Below are 21,241 nucleotides of genomic sequence, written 5' to 3'. Positions count from 1 at the left end.
GGAGCTCACCAATTATCCAAAGCAACTCAGGCTCCCAATCAGTGCTTCCTTCAGAATTTAGCTGTTAAGTCAACAGAAAGGCAGGACATGGGTATGCTGAGAATTTGCTATTAGGGGTTTAGGTTCCAAACCTCCTTGCCATTCCTTCCCTTTCGTGGTATGTCTGAAAATGCAGCCTGCTTCTGCCCTAGCCAGGGCGGGGCTGGGGGAGGTAGGGTCCCCTCTCTGAGGGCCTTGAAAAGGGCTCTTGCAGGTATGAAAAATGAGGACAATTTAGGTTGAGCGTGCAAAAGGCCTTCCTGCCAGGGTGCTGCCCCCGTTCCTGGTAGCTGGAAGGAAAGCTACCCTTGTCCTCATCCAGGGGGACGAACTGATGTTGCCAGAGTCTCTTCCCCCAGTTGGTGGAACCTGAGATCCTGCTGTGCCCCGTGAATTTCTTGGGACTGCCTCATTTCTTCCCCAGAAGCCTACCTGAATAGCAGACTCCTCCCGTTCCAGAACTGTCTGTAGCCTACTGGGCTTCCTGGCTTCAGAGCCTACACTCCTCTGAGAGCTGGTCTTCACTGTCAGCCCTGTCCCCCACCCCAGCCCCTTCATGGTCCCTACCCATACCCCAGAGTGACAGCCGCCTCCACGGAACAGCCTGGCATAACACTGTTAATTGCTAATTGGGTTAACACCTGGCAACGCCAAGGGCTGTTAACATCACACCTACATAAACAGTGTGACTATCCCCAGACAAAAGCAGTATCTGCTCATACACCTTTGCACAGACAAGGTGGCACCAGTTTTGCCTACTTCCAAACCATTCTAATGGAATGACAGGACTAGGGAGAAAAATGGAGTGTTTCTTACCAGCAACCTGAGCTGATTGTCATCAGGCAATTCAGCCAAATTCCCATGACCAGTAAACCAATGAGTCAAAGTTACCAGGAATAAAAGATCATTAATTCAACCATTAAATGAATATAATTGAGTGCCTGACACTTCTAGGCCCTAGAGATACAGCAGGCAACAAAACAAGCTTAGGGAAGAGAAAGAATGGAAACCAAAAATTAAAAAACATTAGCATGTCAGGCAGTGATAAGTGCTGAGGAAGAAAAAAGGAGTCAGAGTTTTTCAATATTTTATATTTAGGATGGCATTTAAGACAGCACCTGGCATGTGGAAGGCTCTTAGCATTTGTTGAAGAATAAAAACTTGCAGTGTATAAGTTATTTTCATTGCTCTCTTCTGCTTTCTCCATTTTTTTCTTTCATCAGAGCACTTTTATAATTTAGAACTCTCAATTTTAAAAACTCCCCTGATAAAAATTGAGCAATTAGGAATTGCCTGGTGGTCCAGTGGTTAAGACTCCACTCTTCCCCTGCTGTGGGCACAAGTTTGATCCCTGGTTCGGAGAACTAAGATCCCATAAGCCATGTGGTGCAGCCAAAAAAACAAAAGTCCTTCCCCTCTTGACTCCCTAGTTAGCCCAATCTGATGTTATTCTCTCCTGTAAACATGTACGTGTTGATTCCACAGGTGTAAAGCTTCCACCCTACAGTTTATTTTTTTTAAGGAAACTTTTTTTTTTTCTTTTTGCCTGCGCTGGGTCTTCATGGCTGCACGTGGGCTTTTCTCCAGTTGCGGTGAGCAGGGGCTACTCTTCGTTGTGGTACGCAGGCTGCTCATTGCTGTGGCTTCTCTTATTGCAGAGCACAGGCGCTAGAGCTCAAGGGCTCAGTAGTTGCGGCTCACAGGCTCTAGAGCACAGGCTTAGTAATTGAGGCGCACGGGCTTAGATGCTCCCCAGCATGTGGAATCTTCCTGGATTAGGGATCGAACCTGTGTCCCCTGCATTGACAGGGAGATTCTTACCCACTGGGCCACCAGGGAACCCCCCTACAATCTTTCCGATGCCATACCTTCTGCACATCCTTTAACTGACAGCATAATGATATTTGGGGCTTTGGTAGAACCACCTGGGATGGCAACCGTAACTAATCTGGAATGTAAGGATTGCTTCTCCAGGGATTGCTTGCCTGGTGACCATTGTCTAATGATAGGGGAATGACACCTTGACCATTTATCATTACAACCTATTATGGTAAAATGACAGCCCATGGGATCTCAGAGGAAATTTCACATTAGTTTTCATCTATTTCTGTATAATAACAACACAGGCCTTGATGTCCACTTTAGGGGGTTGTCTTGTTTTTTTTTTACGATTTTTTTTTAATATGGACTGTCTTTAAAGTCTTTGTTGAATGTGTTACAATATTGCTTCTGTTTTACTTTTTTTTTTTTTTGGCCTCAGGCCTCAAGGCATATAGGATCTTCACTCCCCAGCCAGGGATCAAACCTGCATGCCCTGCATTGGAAAGTGCAGGCTTAACCACTGGACCTCCAGGGAAATCCCTCCTCTTTGAAAATTACAAGGGGGCTTGGGGGCCTTTACATGAAAAAATATTTTCCCCTCAATATTAGAAGAAAAGGCTTTACTCAGGAGAGTCCTGACCACAGAGGCCAATTTTGATCCATAAATGCTTAAATGCAGAAATAAAACATCCCAGGTTTGCTATTAATCACAGTAGAAGTGTCTCTTCTATGAAAAGCAAATGAGCATCCCTTTGGAGGGATGCAGGCCAGGCAGAAGAGGAGACGTTAATTAAAGTGCTGGGGGCAGGATAAGTGGGGAGCAAGGAAACCCTTTCTTTAAGCATCTTGCTGTTTCAACAACTTTCCAAAGTCTTATGTTGAGAGATGGTTATTAAAACCCTGATAAAAAGATACTAGAGGAAGCAATGTGAAAGAGGCCCCAGACACAGAGGAGGTGATCAAAGGGTGGCAAGATCCACCCTCCACCCCCAGCCAAAGATGCAGGCCCCACCCCTTCTCAGGCTCCCCACCCTGGTGTGAGAAGCCAGCCCTGCCCCACCTGCAACTCCTCCCTCCCAGCACCTCAGGAATTCAGGTGTTTGTTCTTCTTTGCCAAATCAGCCCCATCACAGCTGACTCTGCTTCCCTTCTCTGAGCCTCAGTTTCTTCATCTGTAAAATGTGATGATTGGACCAGATGACAATGTTGGTTGTTCCCGTGAGTCAGAACCCACCCTGTCTTCCAAGCACCCTCCTGGGGGTGCTCAGACCCTCCCTCTCCTTGGCCAGTTTGCCCAATGTGATGGCAGTGTCAGCCCAGTCCTAGATGGATGGGGGCCAGTGACCAAGGACATTCTTGTTCCTGCCAACATCCCTTTGCTGCGCCCGGGGAATCGCTGAACCTGCAGAATAAATCACCTTCCAGTGCATCTAATGTCTGCTGTATTCGTTTCCTGAAGCTGCTGTAACAAATTACCACAAGCTTAGTGCTTAAAACAACCCACATTGATTCTCTTACGGTCCTGCAGGTCAAAGGTCCAAAGTGAGACTTTCGGGGCTAACATCAAGGTGTTGGCAGGCCTGGTCCCTTCTGGAGGCTCCAGGGAGAATCAGTTCCTTGCCATTTCCAGCTTTTAGAAGCCACAGCATTCTTTAGCTTATGGCCACATCACCCCAGCAGCTGTTTCTGTTATCACAATGCCTTCTCTGACTCCTTCCACCTCCCTCTTATAAGAACCTTTTTGATTACATTGGGCCCATCCAGATAATCCAGCCCAGCGGGAGGAAGAGGAGGAAGTTTATTCTCTGGGGAAACTAAACCAGAGAAGCTCCAGACCTAGGACAGTGGGCATACTATGCTCAGTCGCTCAGTCATGTCTGACTCTTTGCAACCCATAGACTGTAGCCTGCCAGGCTCCTCTGTCCATGGGATTCTCCAGGCAAGAATACTGCAGTGGCAACCATTCCCTTCTCCAGGGGGTCTTCCCGATCCAGGAATGACATCTGTGTCTCTTGCATCTCCTGCACTGGGAGGCAGTTTCTTTACCACTGAGCCACGTGGGAAGCCCCACTGGGCATGCTCAAGCCAGGCTAAATTAGTTCAATATAAAAGGAAGCAAGAGAGAGAGGAGGGGATTCTTCAAAGGCTGAATGTCAAATGATGAGACCCCAGCTTCCTTCCCTGATGGTCTCCCAGAATGCCAGCCTGTACCCTCTAGGCAGGAGATCAGAGACCTTTTATTTATTTATCTGGCTGTGTTGGGTCTTCGTTGTGGCACCCAGATCTTTGTGGTGTCATGCTGGGTCTTTCCACTGCGGCTCACAGACTCTAGTCATGGTGTGGGTTTAGTTGCCCCATGGCATGTGGGACTTTAGCTCCCCGACCAGAGGTGGAACCCCCATCCCCTGCATTGCAAGGAGGATTCCTAACCCTGGATCACCAGTGAAGGTCCTCGGAGAACTTTTCTTGACAGAATCATCTCATTTCTAAATCCTTAACTTAATCACTACCACGAAGTCCTTTTGCCATAAAAGGTAACATACTCACAGGTTCTGAGGATTAGGACCTAGACATCTTTGGGAAGCTTTTATGTTGCCTACCACATCTCATGCTCTAACTTTACCACCTTCACAATATTTGCCATTTCTGCATATCATCTTTGAATTTTTCTTTGACTCAGACCGCTTTCTAAAAAACAAACTTAGGGCTTCCCTGGTGGCTCAGCTGGTAAAGAATCCGCCTGCAATTGCGGATCAAACCTGGGTTTGATCCCTGGGTTGGAAAGATTCCCTGGAGAAGGGAACAGCTTCCCACTCTAGTATTCTGGCCTGGAGAATTCCATGGACTGTGTAATCTATGGGGTCGCAAAGAGTCAGTGACTTTCACTTTCACCCCAATACAAAATAAATAATGAACTTTACTAAAAATAATATCTATGAAATCCTAGAGTTGATGGCTAGTCATATTTTCCATACTATTTCATAAGTTAATACATGACTATCAAGATGTCAAATGTTTATCTGTACACCACATAACATCACTGTGCGTGCCACCAGTAGTACCCAGACTGTCCTTTGGGGAACAAAAATCCAGCCTCCTGATTTTACGGAAGAGGGTAATTTGTCCAAGAAGTCAGCAGCAGCAAAGAGCAAGGCTACACCCACGACTTCTTCCTGCTGTCTCTGTGGTCATTAATCACAACTTGAAAAGATGTCAGCTTTTTCTTAATAGCATCCCTCCCTTGGTGATTCATATCATTTAGGGCTCAGCTCCCCTTCTGCTACACTCACGGATGTTTTATATTTGGAAAGTGGGGTTTCCTATTGCCTCCCCTGTGGACCAACATTCATGCATCCTACTTATCAGTGCTGAGCAGAGGGTGTTTACTTGACCTACATCTGGACAGCATCCAGGTCTCAGGGAAGGATACGCTACAAAGGGAGGTCTGTGCTGGTGGTGACTTTGTACTGTGCCCCTTGGCTTGTGTCCCAGCTGCTGATTGGACTTGGAAATGGCTTTTAAGAAGACAGAGTTCCTTTCCATCCACAGGGTGTGGGATGATATAATGGCCCTCCTCTTACATAATGATTGACATGCAATAAAAATAGCTTTCATTTATTAGATACTTCATCTGGGACAGGCCCTGTGATGAGTGGGTTACACATATCCATTCACAGCAACCCTGTGAAGTGGCTATAAGTGTTGCCACTTTACAGCTGAGAACACCATATCCCAGAGAGGCTGAGCAACTTGTCCAGGGTCACACAGCTAGTGTGACAAAGTCTGTACTTCAAAAGACACAAGAGAACTTAGAAATCAACCTGAGATGAGGAATGCCAATGAGGAAACCAGAGAGGTTGAGCAACCTGCCCAAGGGCACACAGCTAGTGGTAGACTCAGGGACAGAATTTGGCTTCTGAACTCTCAGGCTTGTTTGTTTTTCAGACTCTCTCTTATAAGCTGTTATTTCTTGGATGATTCTTTTTCAGAGGCCTCCTGATCGGTTTCTTTTTTCTCATCATTGCATACATCTCTCCTCCCTGGTGCTTTCGTCACTCATCATTTTCTCTCTAATTGAAAGCTGTAGAGGAATCTAATGAGTATCCTAGGTGATCCTTCACCATCTGTCCCTCTGACCTACAGAAAAAAAAAAAAGTGCCAGAAAAGCTCCATGAGTCTGTATTCATTAATTTGGAATGAGTCATAATTTAACCAGAAAAGGATAAAAGTTTACCTTCATCCTTTCCCCACAAAAAAAGAGATTGCTAAGCAGATAGTCAATGGGAAACAAGGTTAGGTGGAGTCATGATCAAAAGAGGAACTTGTTAATGCAAATTTTAACCCAGTAAGACCCTAAATGTCCAAAGGGAACTGAGTAAACTCAATGATTGTACACAGTGGAAGACTGGCTAGCCATGACTGTGTCATAGAACATTGTATAACAATATGAGAACAAATTATGATTAGTAAGCCGACAGCATAAATACAAAATAAAATGACTCTGCATTTTTATAAGTATATATCTATAGGGGAAAAAGAGACTGGAAAGGTGTATTTAGTAGCTATCTCTGTGTGTGCGTGCATGCATGTGTACTAAGGCACTTCAGTCATGTCCAGCTCTTTGTGACCTTGTGAACTGTAGCCTGCCAGGCTCCTCTGTCCATGGGATGCTCCGGGCAAGAATGCTGGAGTGGGTTGCCATGCTCTCCTTCGGTGGATCTTCCTGACCCAGGGATCAAACCTGTTTCTCTTACATCTCCTGCATTGGCAGGTGGGCTCTTTACCACTGGCGCCACCTGGGAAGCCCCAGTAGCTATCTCTAGGTGATTTATATTTTCTTTTTGTGTTTATCTGTATCTTCCAAATTTTCTACAGTGAACATTTTCATAATCCAAAGGAGAAAAAAGTTCAAATTGCTAACATTGTCATTAAGAACTGTTGTTTTTTCTGAGACTGCACACACAGAAAAGTAAGGAATCAACCACAAACCTCTTTCCTGAGCTGGCCATATGCTAGCAATTTAACAATTATCCTACTCCAGTAGAAAGATGAGCAATGAACACAAGTAGTTCACTGAAGAAATACAAATGGTCAATAAACATGTGAGAAGACTCTCAATCGTTTCATTAATAACTTTTAAAATGTAAATTAAAATGACAAAGGAGATACTGTTTATTTGCTTAGCAGATTCAGTTCAGTCGCTCAGTCATGTCCGACTCTTTGCGACCCCATGAATCGCAGCACTCCAGGCCTCCCTGTCCATCACAGTCTCCCAGAGTTCACTCAAACTCACGTCCATCGAGTTGGTGATGCCATCCAGCCATCTCATCCTCTGTCGTCCCCTTCTCCTACTGCCCTTAATCCCTCCCAGCGTCAGAGTCTTTTCCAATGAGTCAACTCTTCGCATGAGGTGGCCAAAGTACTGGAGTTTCGGCTTTAGCATCATTCCTTCCAAAGAACACCCAGGGCTGATCTTTAGAATGGACTGGTTGGATCTCTTTGCAGTCCAAGGGACTCTCAAGAGTCTTCTCCAACACCACAGTTCAAAAGCATCAATTCTTCGGCACTCAGCCTTCTTCACAGTCCAACTCTCGCATCCATACATGACCACTGGAAAAACCATAGCCTTGACTAGATGGACCTTTGTTGGCAAAGTAATGTCTCTGCTTTTCAATATGCTGTCTAGGTTGGTCATAACTTTTCTTCCAAGGAGTAAGCATCTTTTAATTTCATGGCTGCAGTCACCATCTGCAGTGATTTTGGAGCCCCAGAAAATAAAGTCTGCCACTGTTTCCACTGTTTCCCCATCTGTTTCCCATGAAGTGATGGGACCAGATGCCATGATCTTCGTTTTCTGAATGTTGAGCTTTAAGCCAACTTTTTCACTCTCCTCTTTCACTTTCATCAAGAGGCTTTTTAGTTCCTCTTCACTTTCTGCCATAAGGGTGGTGTCATATGCATATCTGAGGTTATTGATATTTCTCCCAGTAATCTTGATTCCAGCTTGTGCTTCTTCCAGCCCAGCGTTTCTCATGATGTACTCTGCATTGAAGTTAAATAAGCAGGGTGACAATATACAGCCTTGACATACTCCTTTTCCTATTTGGAACCAGTCTGTTGTTCCATGTCCAGTTCTAACTGTTGCTTCCTGACCTGCGTACAGGTTTCTCAAGAGGCAGGTCAGGTGGTCTGGTATTCCCATCTCTTTCAGAATTTTCCAGTTTATTGTGATCCACACAGTCAAAGGCTTTGACATAATCAATAAAGGAGAAATATATGTTTTTCTGGAACACTCTTGCTTTTTCGATGATCCAGTGGATGTTGGCAATTTGATCTCTGGTTCCTCTGCCTTTTCTAGCAGAGCTTAAAACAAATGATAGGGGAATTCCCTGGTGGTCCAGTGGTTAGGACTGCATGCTTCCACTGCAGGAGGCGTGGGTTCAGTCCCTGATTGGGGAACTAAGATCCTGAAGTCACGAGGTGCAGCCAAGTAAACAAATAAATGATAATATCCAGTGCTGATACAGTGTGAGGAAGCCAACACTCTCAGACAACGCTGGTCCGAGTGAAAAATGCTATAAACCATAGCAGTTACCATGATGGATTGAATCTAAATATCTCCTCTTCCTCTTGAAATGCCACAAAAAAAGGCAGGACGGAAATTTTAAAAGGCAGAAACCCACCAAGACGGAGTACAGGAAAGGAGACCACAGAGGGCAAGATGTCAACAGTATCTTGAAAGAGGGAGAGCAGACTGGTGAGTGGCAGCTGACAGACTGTATCAGAGAAGGCTGGAAACTGAATGCCAACTGGAAGCGAGTGGGGTCTGCCTGTGACCTGCAGAGAGGCCCAGGAACTGGAGGTGCCAGCCATGTCAGAAGGCAGAGTGGGGTAAGATGGAAAACAGGAAGGGCTGTTGAAAGCACCAGTGTGTTTACAAAAGCACTCGGACTGCACAGCCCAGGTAGCTGACCAGCTAAAGCACCGGCCCAGCAGGAGGAGCCTTCTCTGGCGAAATTAAACCAGAGAAGCTCCAGACCTGGGAGCCTGGGCATAGCAGAGGGCAGGGTTGTCACTACACTACAAAAGGAAGTGGGTAGAGGGAGGGGGGATTCTTCAAAGGCTGTGTATCAAATGATGAGAAGGCAGCTTCCTTCCCCTACTGACCCTCCAAGAATGCTGGCGGCAGCCTGCCCTCCAGGCACAAGATCAAAGAATTTTCCTCAACAGAACCACATGACCTGGCCTGTCCACTTGATCACTCAGAGAGGTCCAACAGTCAACAAACTCCCAACTCCCCCCATACACACACACACACACACACACAGGTCCAACAGTCAACAAGCTCCCAAACTCCTGCCATACACATACATACACAGCCTCCAATCAGCTTTGAGTTCCCTGGTCATAAAAATAAACATTCAACTAGGAACCACCAAACACTCTCCAATGTGAAATAGCAAAATAACACAAAAGAAATTTAGGAGTAATGAATATAATACTGGGAGCAGAAATAAGCTGGGAAGAGAAAGAACTTTAATAAATATCTTTAGAGAAATAAGGATATTATATGAATGTTAATTTCACCAAATATGTGATTAACCACATCAGGAAGATGGGGGAGCAATAATGTATCAGGTAAGAGTGCTGTGTCCTACTTTTCATAATACAAAGTCAATAGATGATAACTAAAACAGAAAAAACTAGTCATACAGGCACTTTATTTAGAAATAGAAACAACTAAAATAGTTGGAAATGTTGTGTGTGGTAGGGAGAACTTGGAAGAGGGGAGATGAGGCAAGGAATTGCTATTCTTCAATGTAATCTTTGTAACTGCCTTAATAAAAGTGGATATGAAATTTTAAAAAAATGCTATGATATTTATTAGAGGAATCTGGACAAATGAATTAAAACTGTGAATATATGTAAACCTTTTACCCAGCACTCAACTTGTTAAGGATTTATCCTAAGGAAATTATAGAAGTAATATGCAAAGACGTATGTTCAGTGCTGTTTACTGCAGCATTATTTTATCATTATGCCAAAAACTGGAAACAACCTAAACACCCAGGAGACTCATTTAATAAATCATAGTATAATCCAAGCACTGGAATACTACACAGCTGTTAGGAGGGACAAGGAAGATTTTATAAATTAACATGAGATGATACTCAAGTGATACTAAGTGAAAAAAAGAGGGCTTCCCTGGTGGCTCAGTGGTAAAGAATCTGCCTGCCAGTGTAGGAGACACAGGTTGAATCCCTGATCCGGAAAGATCTCACATGCTGCAGAGCAACTAAGTCTGCCCACATCAAATATTGAGCCTAAGCTCTAGAGCCGGGTAACCACTAACTATTGAACCCGCGCACCACAACTACTGAAGCCCATATGCCCTACAGCCCGTGCTCTGCAACAAGAGAAGCCACTGCAGTGAGAATCCCAAGCACCACAAAGAAGAGTAGCCCCCACTTCCCGAAACTAGAGAAAAGCCCGCAGGCAGCAAAGACCCAGCACAGCCAATAAACAAACAAGTTTAAAAATGGTTAGAGAACAGTAAATACAGTTTGACACAAGAAATATTGTTTTAGAAGTCTAGTTAATTTCCAAAATATATAAAGAACTACTACAACTACCACTACTACAACTCAATAACAAAAATACCAAACAACTCGATTTAAAAATGGGCCAAGAACTTGAACAGGTATTTCTCCAGAGAAGTATACAGATGGCTAACAAGTACATGAAAAGGAGCTCTACATCACTAATCATCAGGGAAACACAAATCAAAACTACAACGAGATACCACACCCACTGAGAGGAAGAAAAAAACCACCACCAGAAAATAAGTGTTGGTAAGGATGTAGAGAGATTGGAACCCTTGTACATTGCTGGTAGGAATCCAAAATGGTACAGCCACTATGGAAAACATTCTGAAAGTTCCTCAAAAAAGTAAACACAGAATTACCATATGATTCAGCAAATCCATTTGTGAGTATATACAAAAAAGAATTAAAAGCAAGGACTCAAGTAGCCATCTGTACACTCGTATTCACAGCAGCATTATTTACAGTAACCAAAAGGTGGAAGCAATCCTATCCATCAGCAGATGATATAAACAAAATGCGGTGTCTATAGACAATGCAATATTTTTCAGCTCAGAGGGTAAAGTGTCTGCTTGCAGTGCGGGAGACCCGGGTTCAATCCCTGCGTCGGGAAGATCCCCTGGAGAAGGAAATGGCAACCCACTCCAGTACTCTTGCCTGGAAAATTCCATGGACAGAGGAGCCTGATAGGATATAGTAGGATGTAGTCCATAGGGTCGCAAAGAGTCAGACACAACTGAGCGACTTCACTTTCACTTTAAAAAAGGAAGGCAATTCTGACACCAGCTACAACATGCATGCACCTTGAAGACATTACACTATGTGAAATAAGCCAGCCATCAGAGGACAAATATTGTATGGTTCCATTCACGAGAGAGTAGAGTGGTAGTTGCCAGAGACGGGTGGGGAAGACTAGGGAGATACTGTTTAATGGGTACACAGTTTCACTTGGAGAAGAAAAAAAATCTGGAGATGGATCTTGGTGATGGGTGCATGTCAGTGTGAATGTACTTAATGCCACTAAGCTGTATGCTTAAAAACTAATTTTTATTTCATGTATATTTTGCTGTTATTGTTCAGTCACTCAGTTGTGTCCAACTCTTTGTGACCCCATGGACTGCAGCACACCAGACTTCCTGTCCCTTACCATCTCCCAGAGTTTGCCCATGTTTGTATCCATTGAATCAGTATATTTTATCAAATTTTTTAAAAAATTCAATTTTTTAAGTAGAAATTTATATACCAGTGTCACTAATAATCTCTGGGGCTGGAATTATGTAAAAATTTTCCCTTTCTCTTTGTTTATATTTTCACCAGTTACCACTATCAGGAAAAAAAGGTATCTAGTTCCATTTAGAAAATGAAAGTAACCTCACACCCTGAGAATGCCGTCTTACAGTTTACAAAACACTTTCACAATCATCGTCCTGCTTAAGCATCACCAACATTCCAAAAAAGAGAGACATTTTTGAACTGTGTAGACCAGAAAGGTTCAGAGGACGGTGAATTGCCCGTCAGTAAGACAAGGAACCAGGACTTAATCACAAGCCCCAACTTGGTCAGCTCAGCAAACTTTCAAGCATCACACCAGCTGTGTCGAAGTCAATCCCAGAGAAGCCTGTCAGAACTCAAGAAGCTCTCTCTACAGCCTAGAAAAATGTTACCTGGGCAGCTCAGGTAACACACAACCAAATCAAGGTGATGAGATTTTAGGGGGGTAGAGGTCAAATGATGTGGTTTCAGGAAGCCACCCCTGGTACCATCCCTCACAGGGACATAACCAACTTCACAAACTGACCCAAGCCTCTGACAGTCCCCCACAATGGACAGAAAGGGTCTACCAGGAGCCCCCCACTCTGGCCTTGATCTGGCCCAGACCTTATCCAAGCTGACCCCCCCCAGTCCCCACCATCCCAACATACCTGGTCCTGTGTCCCAGGCCTCGCAGATCAGATCAACAGCAGCACAAAGTGGCTGGAGCTGAAGCAGCTGAAACAAAGTGGAAATCAACAGGAAGTGTGAGAATCACCTTGTGACAAAAGAGGCACGAAGACCGGAAGTGGGTTTGGGCCAGGAAGGCTGCGGCCGGCCTTCTAGAAGTGAGGCAACCTTGCAGCCCCACTGCTCAGCTGCTGTTGAGCAAGACTTCAGGGTTGAGGAAGGAGAAAAGTAAACTCAAGCCCTAACTCTTTAGCCAGCTTCCCCTTTGTCTGTCTCCAGCCCTGTATTAGAGGGGAAAAGCAAGGAGGAGAGCTTTCCCACATTAAGGGTAGGAGATGCAGGATCCTTGTTGATTCAGTGGTAAGAATCCACCTGCCAACCTAGGTTCGATCCCTGGTCTGCGAACCAAGATCCCACATGCCCCAGAGCAACTAAGCCCATGCTCCACAACTACTGAGCTGAAGCACTAGCGCCCTAGAGCCCTTGCTCCATAACAAGAGAAGCCACTGCAAAGAGAAGCGCATGGACCACAAGAGAGTAGCCCCCTGCTCACAGCTAGAGAAAGCCCATGTGCCGCAACAAAGACCTAGTGTAGCCAAAAATAATAAATAAAGGGTAGGGCTTCCCCAGTGGCTCACTCGGTAAAGAATCCACCTGCAGTGCAGAAGACACAGGAGACTCAGGTTCAATCCCTGAGTTGGGACAATCCCTTGGAGGAGGGTATGGCAACCCATGTATTCTTGCCTGGAAAATTCCATGAACAGAGGAGCGTGGTGGGGTACAGCCCATGGAATCGCAAAAGAGTCAGACATGACTGTGAAACTGAGCACACAGGAGATGCCCAGAACCTGGCAAAGCACACCTGTGGCTTCAGAGAAACAATGGGAAGTCAGAGGGAAGTAGCCTCCGCCTACCACTTTTGGTGGCGAGACCTTGAATGAGTTTCTGCGTGTCTCTGTGTCTCATCTTTGCAAAATGAAATGGAGGTGACACCAGTACTGACCTCATGGCGTTGTTTGGGCTTAAATGAGATAATATGTGTAATTGGCTTCACATACATCCCATTCCCTTCAGTGGTTGGTGGCATCCCCCCTCCTTTCTGCCTCTCCAAATCTGACCCACTCCTTAAGTCTTTGGCAGGTCATGCCACCCTGGTCTGGAGTCACTTCTTGCCTCCACAGTGGCTGCAGGTCAAATGTGTCACTAGGTCCCACCGTGTTGGAGAGGCACCACGGTTAAGAACTACGACTGAGGCCCTTCACCGATAATTCCTTCCCATGGAGCTGTTTATCTCCCCAAGGTCACCCAGGGAGAGTAAGGGCTGCATGGATTTGTCTCTGTTTTCCCAGGAGCATCTACCAGAGCACTGGAAGTTAGTCCATAAATGTTCATGGACTTTTAAGATGCTATGAAGGTTTCAGACTGACCTCAGGGCAGCTCAGGATCATGTTGTCTCCAGCCTGGGGCTGCTGCTGCTGCTGCTGCTGCTGCTAAATCACTTCAGTCGTGTCCGACTCTGTGCAACCCCATAGACGGCAGCCCACCAGGCTCCCCCGTCCCTGGGATTCTCCAAGCAAGAACAACTGGAGTGGGTTGCCATTTCCTTCAATGCATGAAAGTGAAAAGTGAAAGTGAAGTCGCTCAGTGATGTCCAACTCTTCGCAACCCCATGGACTGCAGCCTACCAGGCTCCTCCGCCCATGGGATTTTCCAGGCAAGAGTACTGGAGTGGGGTGCCATCGCCTTCTCCGTGTCTCCAGCCTACAGGAGGCTTATGCAGGATTTCAGCTGATGGTAAAAGGACTCACCTGTGGGTGTCAGTAGCGCACCATCTGAAAACATCTTGCAGTGCAATGCAATTATATTTGGACCAGAAGGGACACTCTTTGAAGATGGTACTTTTAAACTAGTAATAGAATTTTCTGAAGAATATCCAAATAAAATGCCAACTGTTAGGTGTTTAGGTATCCTTCAGAATCGGTGGAGTCCGATCTTCTATCTTAACACCAATTTAGTCTCTGCTGGATGAACTGAATCCAAATAGTCCAGCCAATAATCAGGCAGCACAGCTTTATCAGGAAAACAAATGAGAATATGAGAAAGGAGTTTTGGCCATTGTTGAATAAGGCTGGAATGATTCATAATACACAAATGATCTGTTAATCTTTTTCATCGTTGTAATTTACCTCTCAGTAGAAAGGCTAACATATTTCAAGTGCCACCAGTTTTAAGGATTCTGCAGGGGGAAAAAAAAGTCCTTCAATTTAGAACATAACAAAAGCTTGTGTTTCTTGATGAATGTACTTTTTGTTGCATGGTATGAACTAAGTTATTGCTTACATAAATTTGTAATATATTCTATTTGTATTTTCTTCCCAAGTGTATAATGTTGGCATGGAGCTTTCATGACAGAATAACATTTTGTACATCTGTACTTTTTTCAAATATTGAATGCCTTATTTTGGAATTTTTAGATTTTTTTAAATTGAAAGCACTTGAAGTTTTTTTATATATGAATATTACATGTAAAGCTGTTAAAATATGTATCTTCAGTGTACAAAAAAAAGATGCTATGGTAACACCATCCTATTTAAAGCATTCTGGTAAACTCCTGCACCTGGGCTGAGGTCGCCATAGCAACAGTTGTGCAGGCTGTGGCAAAGCCTTGCAGGAAGGCAGGACCTGGGTGATCCTTGGCTCCTCTTAGTTCCTCTCAAATCCCTAAAAGCACTAAAGATGTGAAGTGGGGGAAGATGCTGAATGCTGTAGCTTGAGCTGCCTGGAAATCCTGCTTCCTGCTCTCATCTCTAGAAGAAAGCCTGGGTAGCTTGCAAAATACTTAAATCTCCCTCAAAAGCAGCCTAAGGTTTGCCACCTGATTGGGAGACCAGCCCTCCAACTGGCTTTCTGTCCTCAGCTCCCTGGTCCCCTTTTTTCAGATGACAGATATCTTGATAGCTGAGATGACATCTTCTTAAGGATCGCCCCTCACCTTTTTTTTTAATAACTTTTTTTTTTTTTTGGTTGAATCAGGTCTTAGTTGCAGCACATGGGATCTTTCATTATGGTGCAAGGATTCTCAGCTGTGGCTCACAGGCTTAGTTGCTCCATGGCATGTGGGATCTTAGTTCCCTGTTGTTGTTCAGTCACTTAGTCATGTCCAACTCTTTGCGACCTCAAGAACTGCAGCATACCAGGCTTCCTTGTCCTTCACCATCTCCCGGAGCTTGCTCAAACTCATGTCCATTGAGTCAGTGATCCCATCCAGCCATCTTGTCCTCTGTCGTCCCCTTCTCCTCCTGCCTTCAATCTTTCCCAGCATCTGGGTCTTTTCCAGTGAGTCAGCTCTTCACATCAGGTGACCAAAGTATTGAAGCTTCAGCTTCAGCATCAGTCCTTCCAATGAATATTCAGGATTGCTTTCCTTTAGGATGGATTGGTTGGATCTCCTTGCAGTCCAAGGGACTCTCAAGAGTCTTCTCCAACACCACAGTTCAAAAGTATCATTTCTTCAGCGTTCAGCATTCTTTATGTTCCAACTCTCACATCCATACATGACTACTGGAAAAACCATAGCATCGACTAGACGGACCTTTGTTGGCAAAGTAATGTCTGCTTTTTAATATGCTGTCTAGATTTGTCATAGCTTTTCTTCCAAGGAGCAAGCGTCTTTTAATTTAGTAGCTGCAGTCACCATCTGCAGTGATTTTGGAGACCAAGAAAAAGGAAGTCTGTCACTGTTTCCACTGTTTCCCCATCTATTTGCCATGAAGTGACAGATCAAGCCCTGTTCCCTAGCATTGCAAGAATTCTTAACCACTGGACTAGCAGGGAAGTCCTTGCCCCTCACCTCTTGTTCCCTCCAACTTACCACCCCACCAAGTCTGCCCACCTCCACATTTCTCTTAGTATACCCCAGGCCTTGTTGAAGCTTACTGGGTGCCAGGCTCTGTGCTCAGTGTGTTTTGTTTTGGCCGCAATGCACAGTTCATGGACTCTTACTTCCCCCAACAGGGATTGCACCCACACCCTCTGCAGTGGAATCGGTGCATCCTAACCACTGACCAGAGAATTCCTGTGTGCTAAGTGATTTACATATAATATCCTGCTTTAACCCTCAAATAACTCTCCAAGTAAAGGCTGTTGCTATTCCCATTTTACAGATGAGGAAACTGAGCCCCAAAGAGGTCACACAACTGGCCCAACTTTAACTTGCAGGCATTTCAGTGGGATTTTATTCCAGGAAGCTATACACTCTCCCACCTCCATGTCTCACAGAGAAGGGAGTTTTGTAGTTAGCCTGTTCAAAGTTTTGGAACTACTGAGCCTGAGTCATCACCAGAGGGCTGATTAGAAATGCAGAGCCTCAGGCCCCACCCCAGTCCCACTAAATTAGAATTTGCATTTTCACAAGAGAACCAGGTGATTGGTTTGCTCATCAAGATTTGAGCCTTGGTCTAAATTGAATTGAATGGGTAGCACAAGACACGGACCCACAAGCAAAGTAAGCATAGACAAAGAACCCCGCAGGGCTCTAGATCTTGGGGGGTTTGCCTCTAGAGAAAGAACAGAGACAAATATTTAGGGCTCTGGGGCTCCTCTCGCCTCAGTTTCCGCTTTCTAAGTCCTCGCGCAAAATCTCAACTTTGGAAGTTCAGAGAGCAATCGGATGGCTTTAGAGCGCCACCTTCTGGTCATGCTAAGCTATGCAGCACACGTTTCTGCTCCGGGCATCCTGTCCCAGAGAGGCAGCTACTTGTCTGCAGGGGCTAAACCTTCTCTTGGGGACTTCTGTAGTTTTTCCCAGCAGTTTATTTCTCTTCCTTCTTTACCCTTCAACACTCACCATTCGTTATTCTTATCACTGATTCAGATAACTCCTTGCTGGCTAAATGACAGCAGTACCGCACTTCATGTTTGCTTACTCCCTGACCTCAATTCAGTTCAGCTCATCAGGGGTGCAAAGCCTAAGACGTGACCATTTCTGTTTTCAGTAACATCAAAGCAAGTGGAGGAACCAAGACCTTAGGGTTACAAACAAGGCATAAAGATTTTAAACTGATCTGTATAAGAAAGAATTCACATGGACATATTCACGTGGACATTCACATGGACATATTTCTATTTACCTATGTTTATATCTATCTAAAATCAATCACAGAAGGAAAATATCTAAACAGAGTATTATGCAAAAGATATAGGTAAGCTCATAATAGAAGAAATGCCATTAGTCAAAGACATTTTTAAGAAGTGTCCCTATTTTAAACCTTTCTTCTTTTGAATTAGATTTTTAAAATTATTGCTTTTTCCATTATCCTAATTATACTTTTATTATTTTTAGTGCTTTATTATCATTCTAATGGTTATCAAGCAATCCCACTCCCAGAATAATGCAAGATTACAATTTAACTCCATTTATCCTCCTCCTGCTTTCTATTTTCATCAAGTATTTTAATTTTTATGAATTTTTAAACTCTAAAGATATTTTTACTTTATGCAATCAATACTCATGTATTTTCCCCACTCATTTACCTCCTGTCATTCATTCATTCCTGTATGATTTTGCTTCCACAGGTATCATTTTCATTCTGCCTAAAGAACATCCTCTACCCCCAATAAAAATTAAAAATAAAAAAAGAACATTATTTAGTAGTTTCATTTGTTTATTTCGGGACTTTTAGTGAAGCTCTTTCAGCAGTGAATTCTATTTTCATCTGTAAACTTCATTCCACCTTCTTTTTTTTTTTTTGGCCAAGCCACCCTGCATGTGGGATCTTAGTTCCCTTGAACAGGGATCAAACCCCGCCCCCTGCATTGGAAGTGCACAGTCTTAACCACTGGACCACCAAGGAAGTCCCTCCACCTACATTTTTTAAGAATACTTTTCTCTGAATAAAATTCTAGGTTGGCAGCTATTTTCTTTCAGTCCTTAAAAGGTTCTAGCATGTAGTCTTGACATGCACCCTCTCTTGGATTGCACCATTTATCTTGGAAATCAGATGTACTATTTTGCTTCTCTGAAGGTGATGTGTCTTTTCTTCTCAGACAATTTTTCAAAATTATCTTTGACTTTGGTTTTCAGAAGTTTTACTACAGTGTGGTCAGGTAGCGATTTTTTTGGGGGGGAGTGGTATTTATTTTGCTAGAGATTTGTAGAGTTTCTTGAATCTGTGGTTGAATGTTTTTTACTAATATTGTAAAATTTGTGATCCATAACTCTTCATCTGTTGCTTCTGAACAAGTCACTCTTTTAAATGTATTTAGACCTTTACATCACATTCCGTATTCTCTTATGCTCTTTTCTGTATTTTCCATCTTCCCCTCAACCCCAGTCCCATCCTTTTCTGCCCACTTAGCTTTCAGTTTACTAATCCTGTCTTCTGTTATATCTAACCTGGGAATTCCCTGGCAGTCCAGTGGTTGGGATTCAGTGCTTTCACTGCTGTGACACAGATTCAATCCCTGGTTGGGGAACTAAGATCCCACAAGCCACACAATGTGGCCAAAAAATAATCAACACAACAATAATAATAGTAACCTGTTGTTAAACCCATCTATAGAGTTGTGTTTTTTTTTAAGGAATTGTATGTTTTGATTCTAGAATTTCCACTTAGTTCTTTAAAAAAAATTGTTTCTAGTTCTCCATCTACTTTCTTGAACGTACTGGGGAGAGTGGGGTAAAGACCAATTTATAATAATACCCAGGCAAGGTGGGTGAGACAAGGCAATTTCATATGCTACTGGAGGAAGTTTAAATTGGCACAGTTTATGAAAGGGAATTTGACAATTTTTACCATGTCTTTGAAATTATATTATACTTTGACTCCTCCATTCCATTTCTAATAATTATTTAAAGTGTGAAACAGAAGAAAGGAAACCTCTTTTTTTTTTTTTTTGGCTGGCCTGCAAGGCCTCAGCAGTAAAAACTCGGGTCCTAACCTTTGGACTGCCAGGGAATTCCCATTTAAAATGAAGCTGAGGGACTTCCCTGCTCGTCCAGTGGTTAAGACTCCCCACTTCCACTACAAGGGGCATGGGGTGGATCCCTAATCAGGGAACCAAGATCCTGCATGCCCTGTGGTATGGCCAAAAGCTATTAAATTAATTAATTAAATTAAATGAAGTTGGGTGGCCAGAAGGGAGAAGTCTCACATGCTACCACTCCACATCAATTACAGACCCCAAAAGGAAGAATTTTTCTCTCCCAGCAACCAGACCAGCCAATGGGAAGTGCCCTCCAGCCTGAACTCTCCTTTTCCCCCAGTGGACTTTCTTCATATTAACTCCAACTGCCTCCTTTTGCTCTACAAAGTAACATTCCTCTCCTTTGTTGGACTTGCCTGTGACTTTTGCTATAGCTTTCTTGCCCCAAATTGCAATTTCTCTACTATTCTGGAAAAAAGAAAACAAAAACTTTTTTTTTGCTAGCAATATAATTGGCTGTTTATTTTTAGGTTTGATAAAGGAAATAACACCAAGATTTTGCAATTAAAAAAACACATTACAGAAAATTTTATAATAGGGGGAAATTGGAAACTTAAATGTCAATCGATAGATACATTAATTAAATAAATGACTATATCATCGACTCAATGGACATGAGTTTGAGCAAACTCCAAGAGATAGTGAAGGACAGGAAAACCTGATATGCTGCAGTCCATTGGGTCCAAAAGAGTCGGATACAACTCAGCAACTGAACAACAACAATCCATTAAAAATAAGGGTGTAAAAGAAAATAAAGTTTTCAGGTGCTGAAAAAATCAGGTCCTAAAAGTGTTTATTCAGTGTGATTCCACTTATTCTAAAATCATTACATGCTATAATTATACATAATATATAATTATTTTTAGCATAGCTATATATATAGGAGCTGAAAGAATAAACAAAAATATTTATAATATTTATCTGTAGAGGTGGCATAAAGCTGATGTTTTCATGTGTGCTTTTTTATGAAATTTCCACTTTTTTTCAACACGAAGCACTATTTTTATTTACAAAAGAAAATTTTTTTTCCTCTCCTGATTCCTGATTTTTTTCCTCCCTGACCCTGGCCTTACCTGTCTCAAGCACTGAGCACTCTCAGCTGTCAGTGAGGCATTCAGCTCCGGATGAAGAGTGAAGGCTGAGAAAATCCTCCAACAAAGGGCTAATTTCAAACAGTCTTTCTCCTACAGCTGCCACCCCCTAGGAAGTGCGAAGTTTCCCTTCCACGAACCGTCCGGCGAACAAATCTTCCCTGCTCTTTAGCTTCCCTTCCCCCACCTGTCCCAGAGCATCTCTGCCCCTGCGGCTGGCGCTTTACGACGGTGCAGGGAATGGGGCGGGGACGCACGCAGCCCAGGTGAGTTAGCTGCAGGACGCAATCCACGCCGGCTCGTACGCGACTGGGACGTGACTCAGCCTTCCTGCTCGCCCGGTGCCCCACCCCTGCTCCCTTCGGCCGCCTCCCGCAGCCCGCAGCACCCTCGAGCCACCGTCGGTTCTTGCCAGGTTCATCCTCAAGTCCAAGCTAGTTTTCTCCTTTGCGCAGGATTCCTTTGGTTCATCCCACTCTGTGGCTTCCCGGCCAGTGGGCTCTCAAGCACTGAAACCAGCCTTGGGCTCAGCCTTCAAGAGTCCTGAAGTGGACCCTTTCAGCTCTGAGACCATCCTGAGCCTCTGTAGCTCCCAGGGTCCTCATCCCCATTCATACGTTTCAGATCAGGGTGTGCAAAGCTCCGTGCACGTCTCATATCAGCGTGTTCAGAGGCCTATGCACGCCACCACTTCCGGTGGTACCCAAGTGAATCTTTTTTTTGCTTATTATGTATTCATATTGCTGTTTATTAAAATATGAT

At 43.9% G+C, this 21,241-nt stretch overlaps 1 protein-coding gene across 3 annotated transcripts in view; it reads right to left on the bottom strand.

Moving 5' to 3' along the window:
* The window catches only part of NDEL1 (nudE neurodevelopment protein 1 like 1), a 56,429-nt gene extending 35,700 nt beyond the window's left edge, over window positions 1-20,729 (bottom strand). For 2 of the 3 annotated variants that reach the window (XM_018064628.1, XM_018064627.1), the window contains exon 1: window positions 472-490. The gene's annotated coding sequence lies outside the window, so the exon portion shown is untranslated. Of the gene's footprint in view, window positions 1-471; window positions 491-12,385; window positions 12,453-20,461 lie in introns of those variants that run through there. The other variant, XM_018064631.1, reaches the window with a different exon arrangement.

The sequence above is a fragment of the Capra hircus genome, chromosome 19 (assembly GCF_001704415.2).
Source record: "Capra hircus breed San Clemente chromosome 19, ASM170441v1, whole genome shotgun sequence".
NCBI classification, from domain to species: Eukaryota; Metazoa; Chordata; class Mammalia; order Artiodactyla; family Bovidae; genus Capra; species Capra hircus.
Note: the sequence above shows the minus strand (reverse complement) of the source record. Positions and strands in the feature narration are given on the sequence as shown.